Consider the following 17,267-nt stretch of genomic DNA (forward strand, 5'->3'; position numbering starts at 1 on the left):
TAAATCCTCCAAAATGTGAGCAGGACATGAGCTTCAGGTGGTGATTGGGCTCAGTTCAACTCTGTAGGTGGAGGTCTGAGTGGAAACAAGGCTGACAGAAACCAAGAAAGAACACAAACCACAGAGAAGGAGGGGAGCTGATGAGTGTTTCCAGCAGCAGATATGAATCTGTTCTCAGTGTTTTCAGACTGTTGACAGCCAATCAAACTTCTTTTCCTGTGTGGGTTTGTGCTCTGTGGCACCGTTAGCTGTGGCTTTTCACTTTAATAAGTTACCACTATCAACTCTGCTGAAAGAATCATTGCAGGAAGCATCTGTGTTCTTCATCCGTGAGAGAAACAGATCAAATCCTCAACTCAGAGCTGACAAATTCACCCTGGAGGTAGAAATATGAGAATAGATGATAAACGTGTTGCAGATAATCTGTTGGTGAAAATTAAAAACCAATAAATGATGAAAAATACACAGATACAAAAAGCAGTTAAAAAACAGAACATTTTAATATTGACACCAAATAAAGTCACAAACATGTATGTATCAATAAAGAACCAACAAACACAAACAATAATTATAATATAATTATAATTAGAATGAATTAATTGTTAGGTATTGATATGAATTTTAAAAATTCCAATAAAACATCTTGAATATTCAATTGATGTGTGTTTAACATCTTTCATCATCTTTTGCAGAAAGGTTGTGTCAAACCAGTAATTGTAAAAACTACGTAGATTTATTTACCTGAGAGAGTTGGAGAGAGTGGTATTTTAGCAATTTAGAGTAAAACCAACACATTCATCATTTTTCCATTATTCAAACTTCAGCTCAAACTGCTGTAAGATCAGGCTTCAGTTTGTTTTTATGTCTCATCCATAATCAGACACTATTTGATCTTTGTGTCCAATATTACAGATTCTGAATGAATGCCATGATGAGATGAAACCAGTGACAATTTCAGGCTTTTTTTTTCATAATTCCTGAGGTTTTTTCATTCAAATTGCCTTGAAACTGCTGAAAGTGTTTCAACAGTCGATAAAAAAAAGAATCTCTGAAAGAATTTGATTGAAATTTCTTAGATGTCTTTCAAAACATCCATATTTTATTTTATGCAAAACTCAAGCAAACCATAAAATGCCAAGCGGACATTATTTTTAAAATATGAGGATTTGAGATGACATGACCCAAACATAACAATAATAATGGATTAGATTTATATAGCGCTTTTCTGGACACTCAAAGCACTTCACAATGGATCCATTATTCATTCACTCACACGTTCTCACTCTGGTGGTGGTAAACTACATTTGTATCCACAGCTGCCCTGGGGCAGACTGAGGGAAGCGTGGCTACCAATCCGCGCCTACGGCCCCTCTGACCACCACCAACATTCATACACCAGTGTGAGAGCAGCACTGGAGGCAAGGCGGGTAAAGTGTCTTGCCCAAGGACACAACAGCACATGACTAGGACAGAGTGGGAATCGAACCGCCAACCCTTTGATTGTTGGACGACTCACTGTACCACCAGAACCACAGCCGCCAAACATAACTTTACTTATGAGATGACCATCCAACATGTGAATTAAGAGATGTATTTAATAATCAGACACAACACATGACAGCTGACATTTCTGATGCCTGATCAAAGAGATCAATGAGATGTATTGGTGAGATGTGATGTTCTAATGTAATATACAGTCTGTGGTCTGCATGTGATGCTGCTGCTGCATCAGGATTATCAGTGTTACACTGCTGCCCTCTAGTGGCTGCAAACACACACTGCATCCAGCCTTCTACTGCTGCTTCTGATGCAGCGACTTCTGTCCATGAGCTGCGACTCATTCCATCATTTATCTGTTGGTGCTCAAACTGCATGTTTCATTCAACCACCTGTGAAAAACTCAGTGATACACAACACTTTGTTTAGGGCACTTCAGATGTTAGGATTCTTCTCCATCAGAATCAGGAGGCATTGTTTAGTCATAATTAATCTATTACAGTTTTTCTCAGTCACTTTGCTTCATTTCTCAGATCAGAACTTAAATTCTCAAACTACTTGTTCAATCTTCACATCATTGTGTCAGTTGTTCACATCAAAAATCAGTTTCTCATTTCTTTGAACAAGTTATAAATGTTTTGGTTCACCATGAAATGATTATGTACAATTCTCTGCTGTTTCCTCCATTATCAGCTGCTTCTGTCATGTTGATCTAAATGTATTATAACGGCTCTCTGTTGAATAGTCTCACCCCCACAACATTTAGGCATTAGTTCATCACATCAGTCTTTACATGCAAAATGGTTGAACAAGTTGCCAGAATATGTCAAAGATATTTCTATACATTTCCAGTAGACTTTTCATTCTAAATCTGTCCTGAATTGGTAAATTGCTCTCAGGGGAATCTTGACTTTCTCTAACAAAGGGAAATGTGTGAAGGTTTAGAGTTTTCTGAAATCACTCAAAGACGCAAGAGAAGATCTTCATGAGGATGAGAATTTGTGGTCCAACAGACAGGAACATCAGGAGGTGTAGGAAGACTGAACTGTAATTCCTGCAGCACTGCATGTACAGTTTTCCCTCAGGAGATTGTCCTATGTTCACATTTCGACTTTTGTTTTGTTTTTCTTTGTGCTATGCAGCGCTGTTCTCCTTTCTGTATCACAATGACGTGGTCTGTCAACAAATTACAGACAGTAAAAGCATAAATGTGAATCTTGTCCAGTCTCTTACAATCAATCTCCCACATACACTAAGATGTAACTTACAATTTACAATAACTGTCATCAATAATTTATCCATAGTTTACATCAGAACATCAATCTGACTGTTTTATCCACACAATGACACAAGGACTGATCATTCTGATGACATTGACATGTTCACTGACACAGATATTTACTTTTAAGAGATGAACTACGGATTTTGAGCAAGAAACTGGCTTTTGCAGGTAATCCATGGTGTTTTGCTTTTTGTATGAATTGTTCTGAGAAATGCACTTACTGGTTTGCAAATGTCGAGGATGATTGGAGAAATGTACCAAAGCAACTGAGAAAAACTGTCATCAAATTCCCTGTTACCCCAACAAATCAAAAGCTAAATGATATATAGCATTAAGTTTCAGGCTGTTCAGATTTTTGGATTCTTTTCCATCAGTATCAGGATGCATATAGTGTAACTGTGCAATATACACCACTACCTCTTTCACTGTTGTTTATATTCACTCCTTATTTATACTGTATAAATGTAAATAGACTGTTTTTGCACCAAGATATTCTGGTACTGAAAAGGATAAGCTCTGCAATCTCGTCATACATTGTATTGTATCATGACAATAAAGAATATTCTATTCTGTTCTATTCCATCTGATGGTTCCTTCTGCAGCAGAACAACAAGCCCAAACATCCAGCCAGAGCAGGGAGAGACCGAAATAATAATTCAAGATACAAGATTCTTTCCCTCCATACTGCTGGAGACTGTGGTCCATCCTGGATTAAACTGGTGCAGAGGTCCTCCTGTTCCTCTTCATTTTGTGGGGCTCTGGTTGAGCAAGACAAAGAGATGTAAAAAAGATTCTGGTGTTCCCAGACCTAATGAGATATGTCACCCCTTCAGTTATTTCTTGAGTCCTATTAATATCTCAGTGCTGTGGAAAATTATGACACAACAATAGGACAAAACAACAACATAAAACAAAAAGTGCTGTGATGGTAAATGAGGTTCACTGAAAAGATCATGAGGAATGAATGGATTGCACTTGAACGCAGCCACTAATTTGGTGGCAGACTAATTAGGAATTCTGGAGAAATCCCATTTGCCAAGAAAGAGAATTATGAAAGTTTCACCAGATTTTTCAGTGGCTGAGTGTTATTTACATGCATGTTTCAGTGATGCAGCAATGATTCTGATGATTGATGGATCCGTTGATGGTGGGATCAAGGACACAAGGTGGTGCTTTCAGGTACGGTCTTTCAAAAGACACTTTTGCATTTAATTCCACATATTAATTTAGGAGGGGGTCTGCTGCACTGCTGCCCTCTGAAACTGAAAACACACTGCTTACCTTTTAGCTGCACATGTGACTGCAGAACTAAGAAACAATACTGAAGTGGTTGTCCTAAACTTTTAACAGTTGTGCTGTTAGATATGTTATTTTAAAAATGATCTATCATGTTTAGTTACTGAGTTGGGTAAGAAATTAAGAGCTCATTAAATTATATTTTGAATCAAAAATATTGATAAACAAATGAAACAATTAAATTATTGACAACAATACATTTCAATTCATGTTTCATGTTAAGATGACAAACATTTCATAGTTCCACTTCATCAAATGTGAAAATTTGCTTCATTTCCTTCATATAATTTAAATTTTAATCATATTTTATGTGATAATTTTGCGGTTTGGACAGCTGGTTGGACAAAAGAAGAAGAATTTTTGGTTCAATTTGTTTCCAAATTCTTCCTCCACCACTGTTAGCGGCTCACTCAAGCTAAGGCTGATGGGAATATCATCAGATAATGCATGCTGAAAAGTCAGAGGATCAGTGGTGTCATCCAGATTCTGAGAACCATGAATTCATGGAAAAAAATCAAATGAAAATCTTTCTCATAATTGTTGATCTGTTTCCATCTGAAAGGGCTCCAGTCACTGTAATATCAGGTGCAGGAAATGCCTCTTCTTTGATAATTTTTCAAATATTTGTGTTGGTGTTGTGCCTGTTTCAACCGTGTTTATAGTGTTTTTTTCATCATTTGTTGGTAATCTTGCAATTATTTTGTGCCTTGTTTTGTCTGTTTCAGTCCATCTTTGGTCTGGAGATTGTTTGGAGTCTCTTTTTGGTCGTGCTGCATCTACTTGTGGTTGTTTTTGAACCTACTGGAAGGAAAAATTTGTGTCATTTTGATCACTTTGCATCACTCTGTACATAGGCGTTTCTAGCCCATTTTTGGGGGTGCTCAAGCACCCCTAAATTGAATCCCAGCACCTGTAAAATTTGAAAAATTAAAAAAAAATTTTTTTTGTATTGCATGTCCTTTTTTTTAACAAACCAGAAAAGTGTAAAAATCATACAGTACTTGGTTCATACGTAATGTTTTATCAACAAAAATACAGCATCCCCCCCTATCTTGCCTAAAAAATGTTTTGATCCAACCCAACTTTCCCAACTCGGACTCACTCTGAGCCTCTACCTGCAGAGCTAAGCGCTGGCTCCCACAGAAGCTAATGTGCAGTAGTAGTGTAAGTACCTGGTTTAAACTAGGATATGTGGCACAATTCTTAACTTCTACCACTCAATACCAACACTTTGTTATCAGTACAAGTCCTCATGTTTGCTGCATTTAATCATAGGTTACTGTTTATGTTGTTAGGTCGGAGTTAGCTGACGTTTTTTCTAGCAAGCAAACGTTACATTTGGTCAGTGTCTGTTTAAACTGGACTGAGAGAAGCTAGTTGTTGTGTCAGTGCATGTGTTAATATTAAAGCCAAGGTACTACTGACTAGCTAACTGACCGGATTGCCATTAACATTATAACTCCTATTGTGTGTGTGTACAGACCGACAGACAGACAGACTGCCTCATCATGGACATAAGATTGTTTTTTCGAAAAAAGAGCCAAGTTCAGGTAAGAGTGTAAGATCAAATGGTCTGTCTATCAAAAGTAATGTTTTAAGTTGGATCAATGTTTATATGTTTGGTTATTTGCCTTTAGGTTGACAGTACAAAGAGAGAGAGTGGACGTTATTTATTCATATTCTTATTGGTATTTTTTCATATTTATGTAATTTTTCATCTAGTTGATTACAATCTATTTGTGTAGATTGTCAGTCCAAAGACGGAGAGATGAAAAAGGGGAAGTAGAGGAGAGAGTGCAAGGTCAGGAAGAACCAGGTAAGAAAACAAACAGAGAATAGTGGTACGCTAAACAGCACCTGTTAAGCTGACAAAGAAAAACATTCCATTACAATATAATTTTACATATATGTCATGGAGGTTATGTGTTCTCCCCACATTAAATGCTTTCCAGAAGCACACTTAACAGATATCAGTGGACTTCATTCTAAACCGAACTTCTTCATTACATTTTCCTAATTATCTATATGCTTTAATATTTGCTTAATTTCACTATATGACACTATACAAGGAGGAGGAGAACAGCGAGAGACTCTGGGAGATGAGAGAGAGCAGACCAGGGAAAGAGATGCTGTGCATCGCATTTCAAATAAAAGTAAAAAAATAAGGCCAAGGTCCATTTTTGGTGTTTTTGGTACTTAGTACAGGGGGCTAGTTTACTCCACAAACATACATGCTGTTTGAGTGTATGTTGAGGAGCTGCTGTATCTAAATGAGTCGTCTTTTCCCAGAAATTAGGGTTACGATATGTTTTTTTTTTAAAGATTCCAGTGCATTCCTCCTTTGCTCTGACTCAGCATTTCAATGACCTTTATCAGATTGGATGGTTTAGTCACAGACTTTTTAAAAAACTGTTATGCTTTTCTTTCGCAAATGTGGGAATGAAATTGCGTTAAAACGTACAAAACAGTGAAATTTATCTGGCCTGGCTGGGCACCTCTGGGTGCTCAGCACCCCTAAACCTCTGATCCTAGAATCGCCCCTGACTCTGTAGCTGTTTCAGTGATCCTCCAACAAGAAGTCCTTCCATTCATCTCAAACAGCAGCTCTGGACCGGCCTCCTGACTCTTTGGGCTCCTGATTCTGTGGCAGGTCGCTTGTTTCCAGCATCTTGGAGAACTTGCCACAGTTCTTGTGAGGATTCAGTGTGTCTCAGTGTCTCTTCATGTGATCCAGACTGACTCCATGATGCTGAGATCAGGACTCTTTGAGCTCAGACCATCTGCTGCAGGACTCCTGCTTCTTCTTGTGGCTGCAGATGGTTCTTCATGAGTCTGGTTGGATGTTTGGGCTGCTTGTCCTGCTGCAGAAGGAATCTGGGACCATCAGACGCCTCCTGATGCTGATGGAGAAGAATCCAAACATCTAAAGATCCTGTAATAATTACACAGAACTGCATATCACTGAGTCTTTGATTGTTTGTTGGATAAACATGCAGTTTGATCATCAACAGATGAATGAATAATGCAGCAGCAGAAGAAGCAGCAGCCTCAGCAGCAGTCGTGTGTGCTCATAGTAGCAGCAGAAGTAGAAGGCTGGATGCAGTGTGTGTTTGCAGCCACTAGAGGGCAGCAGTGTAACACTGATAATCCTGATGCAGCAGCAGCATCACATGCAGACACTTCTTTATGGACACATGTTGACATGAGACGGCTGGAAAGAAAGACATTAATAACAGATGAGGAAAGTGAAATATTGTGTAACTGCAGCAGAATATTCAGATGACTGAAAAATATGAAGAAAAAAACATGTCGAATGGATATGATGAATTTTCAGAGATGTAAAAATATTTAATTCTTCATTTAGAGTGCATGGAAATACATTGAAGTACTTAATAGTTAGTGTATTTAAATTATTTTTATTGTAGGAAAATGTGTTTTTACAGTCCAATTGGGCACAGTGAAACTGCGGTCAAATATGTCAAAATAAGCATCAAAACAAAACAAAACAAACAAGCTCTATTTTGATCAAGAAATGGAGCTAGCACATCGTGAAAATCCAAATGCTTCTTCACTTGAACACCTAGACCTCCTCATTTAAACAAATGATTATTTTTACTGATATTACTGATAAACTGAAAAAAACAGTAAGAAAATCAGACATATTTTCATTTTTAATTAAAAGAAATTTACACATCCAACTAATTGTTTTAATTTATTTTAAACTCTACTTTAGATCCCAAAGTTTACAAAAATACCAAATATGTCTGACTGAATGCTGGCAAATGTGTCTGCTATAATGTGGGACAAATTAATCAAAAATAATTTAAAAAAACAACTCTTATTTTTGAAATCTGATGAGAGTTGAGGAGCTGTGTGGATTTGCAGTTTTCTGTTTTGCTCCAACAACAGATAACAGTCTGTGTCACTAAATTGACCACCAACCTGAATGTGTTTGTGGGAACATGAATGTTTTGAGTCTTTGTGCATGATGAGAAGCAGATTAGTGGATCTGCCGTCAGCTTGAAATCCAGAGCATGAAAGCACACAGCAGCTTGAGCTGAGCTGTCAGTCAGCAGCAGCAGCCTTATCTGTGGGCCGCTAACAGGGGCTGATGGGAGCTTTGAGGAGCTGTTAGAAAGCACGTGGCCTGCTCTGCTCTCACAGCTCGTCCTTGTTTGGCCTCAGCTGCATCACAGCTCCACTTGTGCTCAGCTTCTCCAGAGGAAACACCACTGCACAAGATGCTTCTCCTCCCAGCTGCTGCTCTGTGCTGTCTGTGTTCAGGTGAGTGTTTCCAGCCAATCAGGAGGCCAAAAAGTCCACCTGGAACAAACGCTGTCACACTGACCTTCATCTACCTGTGTGTGTCTCTGCAGCGCTGGTTGCCATGGCAGCACAGCTGATTCAGGACGATGTGACTTTGACCAGGAGAGTCGGTCAACCAGCCTCCTTCAGCTGTCGACAAACTGATCAGTGTGATGGCAATTATGTATTCTGGTACCAGAAGACAGAAACAGAAACATTCAGAGCGATTCTTGATATTGATAGGCGGGATGGTAAATTAGATTATCGTTACAATCATCCTGAGAAAGACATTTTCTCAGCTGAGAATAAACAGAACGGCTGTGAGTTGCAAATTAAAGAAGTTAAACTGAAACATGTCAGCCAACCTACTACTGCAGCTGTGTGAAGAGAGACTCCCACAGTGATGGATTGGTGGCTGGCAGCCTGTACAAAACCTCCAGATCAACAAACAGTGTTTGGTGACACGAAGACAGCAGTAAACTACAGGCCCAGGATCACAGAGTTCAGAGAACCTACAGTCACACTGTTACACATTCACTTCATCATTTATTCATATTGTATATTTTCAATCTCTAGAAGCATCTTTGAGAACTGAAAGATGTGCTACAGTGGTGTAGATCTGAAGCAACATTCAGCAGCAGGTTTTTGTACGACCATTTTCACTGTGGAGGATACGGGTACCTAATCTTTTGGCCTTGGAACTAAACTGTATGTAAACAGGTAAGAAGAAAGGATTTCTTTTCTTCTGCTGTTTTATTGTGAAGCTGAAAATGTGTTTCAAGTCACTTTGTGCTGTTTCAGGCTTTCCATGTTAGTTTTTCCATCATTAGTGGAGGATTCATCTGCAGCCACTGTTCCATCAGAAAAGCTCAATAATGTGTGAAAACATGTTGAAATGTGACTGAACAACTAAAGTTATTCTTATTTCTGCAAATATCAGTGAGCTTACAAACATTCAGTGTTTTTATTTCTTTAGTCTTTGATTCTGTGGCGTCTCTTGGTTTGTGAACAGAAGAAGAAAAGTGATGTTAAACACAATTTAATATTTATGAATAAATGTCTCTGGATTGTGGAGAATCATAAATAAATATTCTCAGTTTAGTCCTTGATAATTATTTTTCATATGATGAATGTGTGTTTTATCTGATCATGTGTCAATACATAAAAAAGACATGAAATATAATCAATATTTTAATGAATATTATTGATATGAAATATAGAATAAAGTCCTGCAAACATATTTCATTTAATTGACAATTAGATAATATTCTGATTGTTATTTTTTTATTTGAGTCAAAAAATATAAATAATGAGAAATGATTAATTTCAAAAAGCGTTACATTACATACAACATATGGATGTTTTTAATGGTTAAATCATAATTTCATTTTACTTATTTATGAGAATCTGAAAAAGAATGTCTGCTTTGTTGTTCATTTGTCTGAAATAAAATCAATCATAATTATTCTTTCTATGATGATGATGCATATTTCATTTAAAAATATTTTAATACACAAAAGAAAACAGACACTGAATATGAAAATGAAACTTTTTAAACTGAAACGTCAAGTTGATTTAATATTTCATTTTTGTATCATATCAGACATCATTTAATGGCAAAAATACAGATTTTGGTATTTAAAAAAATGTATAAATATATAAAATACAAAAGATGCTAAACAGAACTTTTCATAAATAATGAATGCAGTAGGTGGTAAATATTTAATATCAGATAGAAATGAAAATCAAACCTAAAATGATTTGATATTCTATCAGTTATGTTTCTGTTCTGTTCTCTAACATGTGAATTGATGCTGACAGAATAATATTTAATCTGATCTAATCTGTGATTCTTTATTCATATTTGACATTTCTGTGTCTTTTTACTGCTTTCAACTTGTCAGAAACTTGTTTTTGAAAAATTCATATTTAAAAATGTATTTTATATTAATGTTGTAAAGATCAATTTATGATTTCATCTTTACCTGTTTATGACAGTAGTTGAAAGAAAGTTTAACTGATAATTTAATTTTGTCTTTCTCCTGAAAAATTAGTATTTGTAAAAAAAATCAGTGGATGTTTATTATTTATATGATGATTTATCTTTAATTAAAATACTTTACAGTTTTTCTCCATTGCTTTGGCTCATTTCCTGAAACGGAGATGACATTTTCAAAACTCTAAAATCAATCTGCACAACAGTGTTGCAGTTCAGCACAACAGAGACGCACCCTTGCAAAATGGAATTTTGTTCCCAAAACTGTTAATGTATGCCTCAGAAGAACATTTACACCCCATCTAGATAGTCACCAACATCAAAATGGACAGATCTTTCTCAGTGACTTTGGCCCATTTCTGGAAACAGACCGGACATTCTCAATTCTGTTAGTCCTGTGTCTCAAAATAATCTGGACTGTTCAGCCAAACACCATGGATCATCTTCAGATGCTCATATCTCTCCCAAAACTGATCACTTCTAAGTCAAAATGCAGTTTCCTTCTCATGCAAATAGTCAGTACCCCCAAAATGCCCCATCATAGTTCCATTGTATGAGCCCTACAGGTCAAAATGTTTAGACGGTTTGCCAATTTTGCAAAAGATCATTGGAATATCAGTTTCATAAACTCCACATAGTCTCAGCAAAGTTCCTGATTAAGGGTTATTGTACTAAATTGTTTTGCCATGCTATCTGAATTCACATCACTGTGTATAAAACTGAATAAACAAAATGGAATGTATGGAAGTCGCCCCCCAAGCTTGAAATATAACAAACTGCACTCATATTGCCACAGAAATGGTCATCTTTATTGTATTACAGTATTCAAACACAAAGGATTTCCATATAGTGAAAGTAAAAATAACATACAGTATACTACATAATATACAATGCATACTGTGATGTCACACAAACAAAAACAAAACTCATAAATTCCCCTACATCCAATGCTGGGAATACTACATGCACTTCTTCATTGGTCATTGTCCTCCTCACCCTGACCCTCTGGGCCAATTTCCTCCCCAGCTTCTGGGTCATCAACTCGCTGATTTCTGCATACTCCTTCTCCTACTACTTTCTGAGTCACATTCTAGCCTCCACTGAGTGTCAATCATATATATAATACATAACTAATAAGTGCTTAAAGAGGTCCATGATATACTGGCTTCTTGACTAATTTTGAAAAATGAGCTTACTGTTTTGCATATGATGGCTCAAACAATGGCATGTCGCTTGCATGTTTTGAAGTGAAAGACAATTAGACTGAGAATTGACAATCAGTTTGGCTCAACAGGACCATTTCAATTGGGAATTGTGCTTAATGTGGGTTAAATGTGCCAAAATCAGGTTCTATGTACTAAATCATTTGCAAACATGTTCTGAGACATTGAAAGGTGTACTGAATATGGGTTAAATGTGCTAAAGGCAGGCTATATGTACTAAATCATTTGCAAACATGTTCTGGGACATTGAACCATGTACTAAATCATTTGCAATTTGATGAAATGAATGAAAAATGCAATTCCATTTTGACCAATTGCAAGCTGGTTTGGAGAAATTTTGTCACCATTTTGAAAATGTCATCTCCGTTTCAGGAAATGAGCCAAAACAATGGACAAAAACTGTAATACACGACGAAAACTGACACTGAATATGAAAATTGAACAAACCGAATAGAAACACATTTTCTGGATAGTTTATTATTATTATTATTATTATTATTATTAATGTATCATAGAGAACATTTGAATGGCAACCAGTAAAGTTTGGTGTAAATAAAAGTTACATGAAGACAAAATGTAAATGAAGCTCAACATAGTTTTAAATATATTAAAGTAAATACACTTTGGAAAATCACATTGTACCTTCTTGAACTTTTATAATGCTCTATTGTGAATACCATCTATCTATCTATCTATCTATCTATCTATCTATCTATCTATCTATCTATCTATCTATCTATCTATCTATCAGATGAGCAGGTAGTGAAGCCCGTGGTGAGCGTGTACCCAGCAGCATCCAGAGTCCACCTGGAGGGGACAGCTCCCTGCTGTGTCTGGCCTCAGCCATGTTTCCTCCTCTGGTCCGCTTCTCCTGGAAAAGACAGAAGGAGGACGGCCAGCTGGAGGATGTGGACCCTGCTGAGGGAGAGCAGCTGGAGATCAGAGAGCCGGGACGCAGCGCCTCCATCTTGCTGATCCATCAGCAACAGGACAGCACATATAAATACAGCTGCTACGTCCAGCACGAGGGGGGACCAGTGGAGGCCCAGACACAACAAGGTGATGAAGGCTGGATGACTGTGTTCAGCACTGATTCAGCTTCATGTGGAGACGCTGTCAAACACCACTCATGTTTCTCACTGCACATACAAACATTTCCCTCCTTCTCTGTTTCAGAGCTTCCAGCTCCAGCAGCCTCCTGTCCTCCAGAGAGAGAGCCAGCAGACCTGCCAGCTCTGCAGCAAGCTCACTGTAAGATCAGCTGCTGCCTCTCTGCATGGACAGCTGCAATGTTCTGCTGCACTCAGAGCTGCACATCAGTCTGTTCACTTTCATTTGGACTTGATAATGACCTGTCTGTCTGTCTGTCTGTCTGTCTGTCTGTCTGTCTGTCTGTCAGCCTCCTTCCAGGTGAATCTGCTCTGTCTGCTGTCCACAGTGCTGATAGTGAAGAGTCTGGTGTTCTGCTGTGGACTCTCTCTGCTGATGATCCTCACAAACAAGGGACCGTCCACCAACTGCACACATGCTGACTGACTGTTTGCTGCTGGACTTTTCTCATCGCCACGTCTCATCAATACATAATTAAAATGTTCAGTGACCAGAAATGTCAGCTTTGACATGTTGTCCTTCATCATAAAATACTTCTCTTAATTCACATGTTGGATCTTCATCCTAAAGTGTAAATTCATATATTCACATATATTTTCAGTGTTGGAGTTAAAATTCTACAGGACAGTGCTCTTTTCATAATTGAATCTTATGTTACTTTATGAATTATTCTGCATAGTGCAACAGGTTTGTCAGTCAACACAATAAAATTACATGTTTATGTTTGAGTAACAAATTTTAATGACTTTTATAGCAACTGGTAACAAATGTGATTTTTTCACATGGGTTATTTTCTTATAATGTGGAGTTCAGTAGTAAAAGTTTTTATTCATTTTTACATTATGTGTAGCTTCTTAATTGAAACATTAATAGACCAGATTCAGTTGAATTATTTGCTGACTTGTCCATATTTCAGCATTTAATATCATACGTCTTTCTTCTTGTTGTTTTATTTTTACTATAGAATCAAAATGCTGAAGACTGTTCGAAATAATTCAGTACAACGTTTTCAATAAAATGAAGATGAAACTGTTGTCTGTATGTGTGGTATGATGATTCCCAAAATACATTTCATGTAGTTTGAAGTTACTGAGAATTAGAAATACAAATATTAGTTAACAACTAAACAAGAACATGAGCGCAACAGTTTGAGATAAAGATGAACACAGAGGTTTTCTGTGTGAACTAGCAGGTGTGGATGAAGCAGCAGGTTCAGATCTGTGTTCCCCATCATTCACTTTGTGTATTAATCACCTTTTAGAAGTGTGTCAGTGTGGATGTAAACCTCTACGCTGATGACACTGTTGTTTCCACACATGAACAAACAGCAGAGTGGACACAGTCACATCCATCTTTAATCAGTAAAACCTGTAAATCCTCCAAAATGTGAGAGGACATGAGCTTCAGGTGGTGATTGGGCTCAGTTCAACTCTGTAGGTGGAGGTCTGAGTGGAAACAAGGCTGACAGAAACCAAGAAAGAACACAAACCACAGAGAAGGAGGGGAGCTGATGAGTGTTTCCAGCAGCAGATATGAATCTGTTCTCAGTGTTTTCAGACTGTTGACAGCCAATCAAACTTCTTTTCCTGTGTGGGTTTGTGCTCTGTGGCACCGTTAGCTGTGGCTTTTCACTTTAATAAGTTACCACTATCAACTCTGCTGAAAGAATCATTGCAGGAAGCATCTGTGTTCTTCATCCGTGAGAGAAACAGATCAAATCCTCAACTCAGAGCTGACAAATTCACCCTGAAGGTAGAAATATGAGAATAGATGATAAATGTGTTGCAGATAATCTGTTGGTGAAAATTAAAAACCAATAAATGATGAAAAATACACAGATACAAAAAGCAGTTAAAAAACAGAACATTTTAATATTGACACCAAATAAAGTCACAAACATGTATGTATCAATAAAGAACCAACAAACACAAACAATAATTATAATATAATCATAATTAGAATGAATTAATTGTTAGGTATTGATATGAATTTTAAAAATTCCAATAAAACATCTTGAATATTCAATTGATGTGTGTTTAACATCTTTCATCATCTTTTGCAGAAAGGTTGTGTCAAACCAGTAATTGTAAAACTACGTAGATTTATTTACCTGAGAGAGTTGGAGAGAGTGGTATTTTAGCAATTTAGAGTAAAACCAACACATTCATCATTTTTCCATTATTCAAACTTCAGCTCAAACTGCTGTAAGATCAGGCTTCAGTTTGTTTTTATGTCTCATCCATAATCAGACACTATTTGATCTTTGTGTCCAATATTACAGATTCTGAATGAATGCCATGATGAGATGAAACCAGTGACAATTTCAGGATTTTTTTTTCATAATTCCTGAGGTTTTTTCATTCAAATTGCCTTGAAACTGCTGAAAGTGTTTCAACAGTCGATAAAAAAAAGAATCTCTGAAAGAATTTGATTGAAATTTCTTAGATGTCTTTCAAAACATCCATATTTTATTTTATGCAAAACTCAAGCAAACCATAAAATGCCAAGCGGACATTTTTTTAAAATATGAGGATTTGAGATGACATGACCCAAACATAACAATAATAATGGATTAGATTTATATAGCGCTTTTCTGGACACTCAAAGCGCTTCACAATGGATCCATCATTCATTCATTCACACATTCTCACTCTGGTGGTGGTAAACTACATTTGTAGCCACAGCTGCCCTGGGGCAGACTGAGGGAAGCGTGGCTGCCAATCCGCGCCTACGGCCCCTCTGACCACCACCAACATTCATACACCAGTGTGAGAGCAGCACTGGAGGCAAGGCGGGTAAAGTGTCTTGCCCAAGGACACAACAGCACATGACTAGGACAGAGTGGGAATCGAACCACCGACCCTTTGATTGTTGGACGACCCACTCTAGAACCGGAGACACAGCCTCCAAACATAACTTTACTTATGAGATGACCATCCAACATGTGAATTAAGAGATGTATTTAATAATCAGACACAACACATGACAGCTGACATTTCTGATGCCTGATCAAAGAGATCAATGAGATGTATTGGTGAGATGTGATGTTCTAATGTAATATACAGTCTGTGGTCTGCATGTGATGCTGCTGCTGCATCAGGATTATCAGTGTTACACTGCTGCCCTCTGTGGCTGCAAACACACACTGCATCCAACCTTCTACTGCTGCACTGATGCAGCTACTTCTGTCCATGAGCTGTGACTCATTCCATCATTTATCTGTTGGTGCTCAAACTGCATGTTTCATTCAACCACCTGTGAAAAACTCAGTGATACACAACACTTTGTTTAGGCACTTCAGATGTTAGGATTCTTCTCCATCAGAATCAGGAGGCATTGTTTAGTCATAATTCATCTATTACAGTTTTTCTCAGTCACTTTGGTTCATTTCTCAGATCAGAACTAAATTCTCAAACTACTTGTTCAATCTTCACATCATTGTGTCACTTGTTCAATCAAAAAATCAGTTTCTCATTTCTTTGAACAAGTTATAAATGTTTTGGTTCATCCATGCAATGATTCTGTACAATTCTCTGCTGTTTCCTACATTATCAGCTGCTTCTGTCATGTTGATCTAAATGTATTATAACGGCTCTCTGTTGAATAGTCTCACCCCCACAACATTTAGGCATAGTTCATCACATCAGTCTTTACATGCAAAATGGTTGAACAAGTTGTCAGAATATGTCAAAGATATTTCTATACATTTCCAGTAGACTTTTTATTCTAAATCTGTCCTGAATTGGTAAATTACTCCAGGGAATCTTGACTTTCTCTAACAAAGGGAAATGTGTGAAGGTTTAGAGTTTTCTGAAATAGCTCAAAGACACAAGAGAAGATATTTGTGATGAGGAAGAGAATTTGTGGTCCAACAGACAGGAACATCAGGAGGTGTAAGAAGACTGAACTGTAATTCTACAGCACTGCATGGACAGTTTTCCCTAAGGACACTGTCCTATGTTCACATTCTACCTTTGTTTTGTTGTTTTATTCTTTGTGCTATGCAGCGCTGTTTTCCTTTCCGTATCACAATAACGATGTCTGTCAACAAATTGCAGACAGTAAAAGCATAAATGTGAATCTTGTCCAGTCTCTTACAATCAATCTCTCACATACACTAAGATGTAATTTACAATTTACAATAACTGTCATCAATAATTTATCCATAGTTTACATCAGAACATCCCTCCAGAGTACAGTGTTATAATGACAACATGACTCAGCAATCTGACTGTTTTATCCACACAGTGACACAAGGACTGATCATTCTGATGACACTGACATGTTCATTGACACAGATATTTACTTTTAAGAGATGAACTACGGATTTTGAGCAACAGACTGGCTTTTGCAGGTCATCTATGGTGTTTTCCTTTCTGTATGAATTGTTCTGAGAAATGCACTTACTGGTTTGCAAATGTCGAGGATGATTGGAGAAATGTACCAAAGCAACTGAGAAAAACTGTCATCAAATTCCCTGTTACTCCAACAAATCAAAAGCTAAATGATATATAGCATTTAGTTTCAGGCTGTTCAGATTTTTGGATTCTTTTCCATC

At 37.3% G+C, this 17,267-nt stretch overlaps 1 protein-coding gene, 1 long non-coding RNA gene and 1 pseudogene across 5 annotated transcripts in view; 2 read left to right on the forward strand and 1 right to left on the reverse strand.

Annotated features, from left to right (window-relative positions):
• Positions 1–17,267, reverse strand: part of LOC110969651 (zinc finger protein OZF-like) — a 279,312-nt gene that overhangs the window by 166,566 nt on the left and 95,479 nt on the right. The gene's annotated exons all lie outside the window — the stretch shown is intronic.
• LOC127535371 (uncharacterized) overlaps positions 1–17,267 on the forward strand; it is a 29,947-nt gene that overhangs the window by 9,008 nt on the left and 3,672 nt on the right. The window lies entirely within an intron of this gene.
• Positions 5,174–13,405, forward strand: LOC127535354 (immunoglobulin lambda-1 light chain-like; annotated as a pseudogene).

Source organism: Acanthochromis polyacanthus, chromosome 9 (genome assembly GCF_021347895.1).
Source record: "Acanthochromis polyacanthus isolate Apoly-LR-REF ecotype Palm Island chromosome 9, KAUST_Apoly_ChrSc, whole genome shotgun sequence".
Classification (NCBI taxonomy): Eukaryota; Metazoa; Chordata; class Actinopteri; family Pomacentridae; genus Acanthochromis; species Acanthochromis polyacanthus.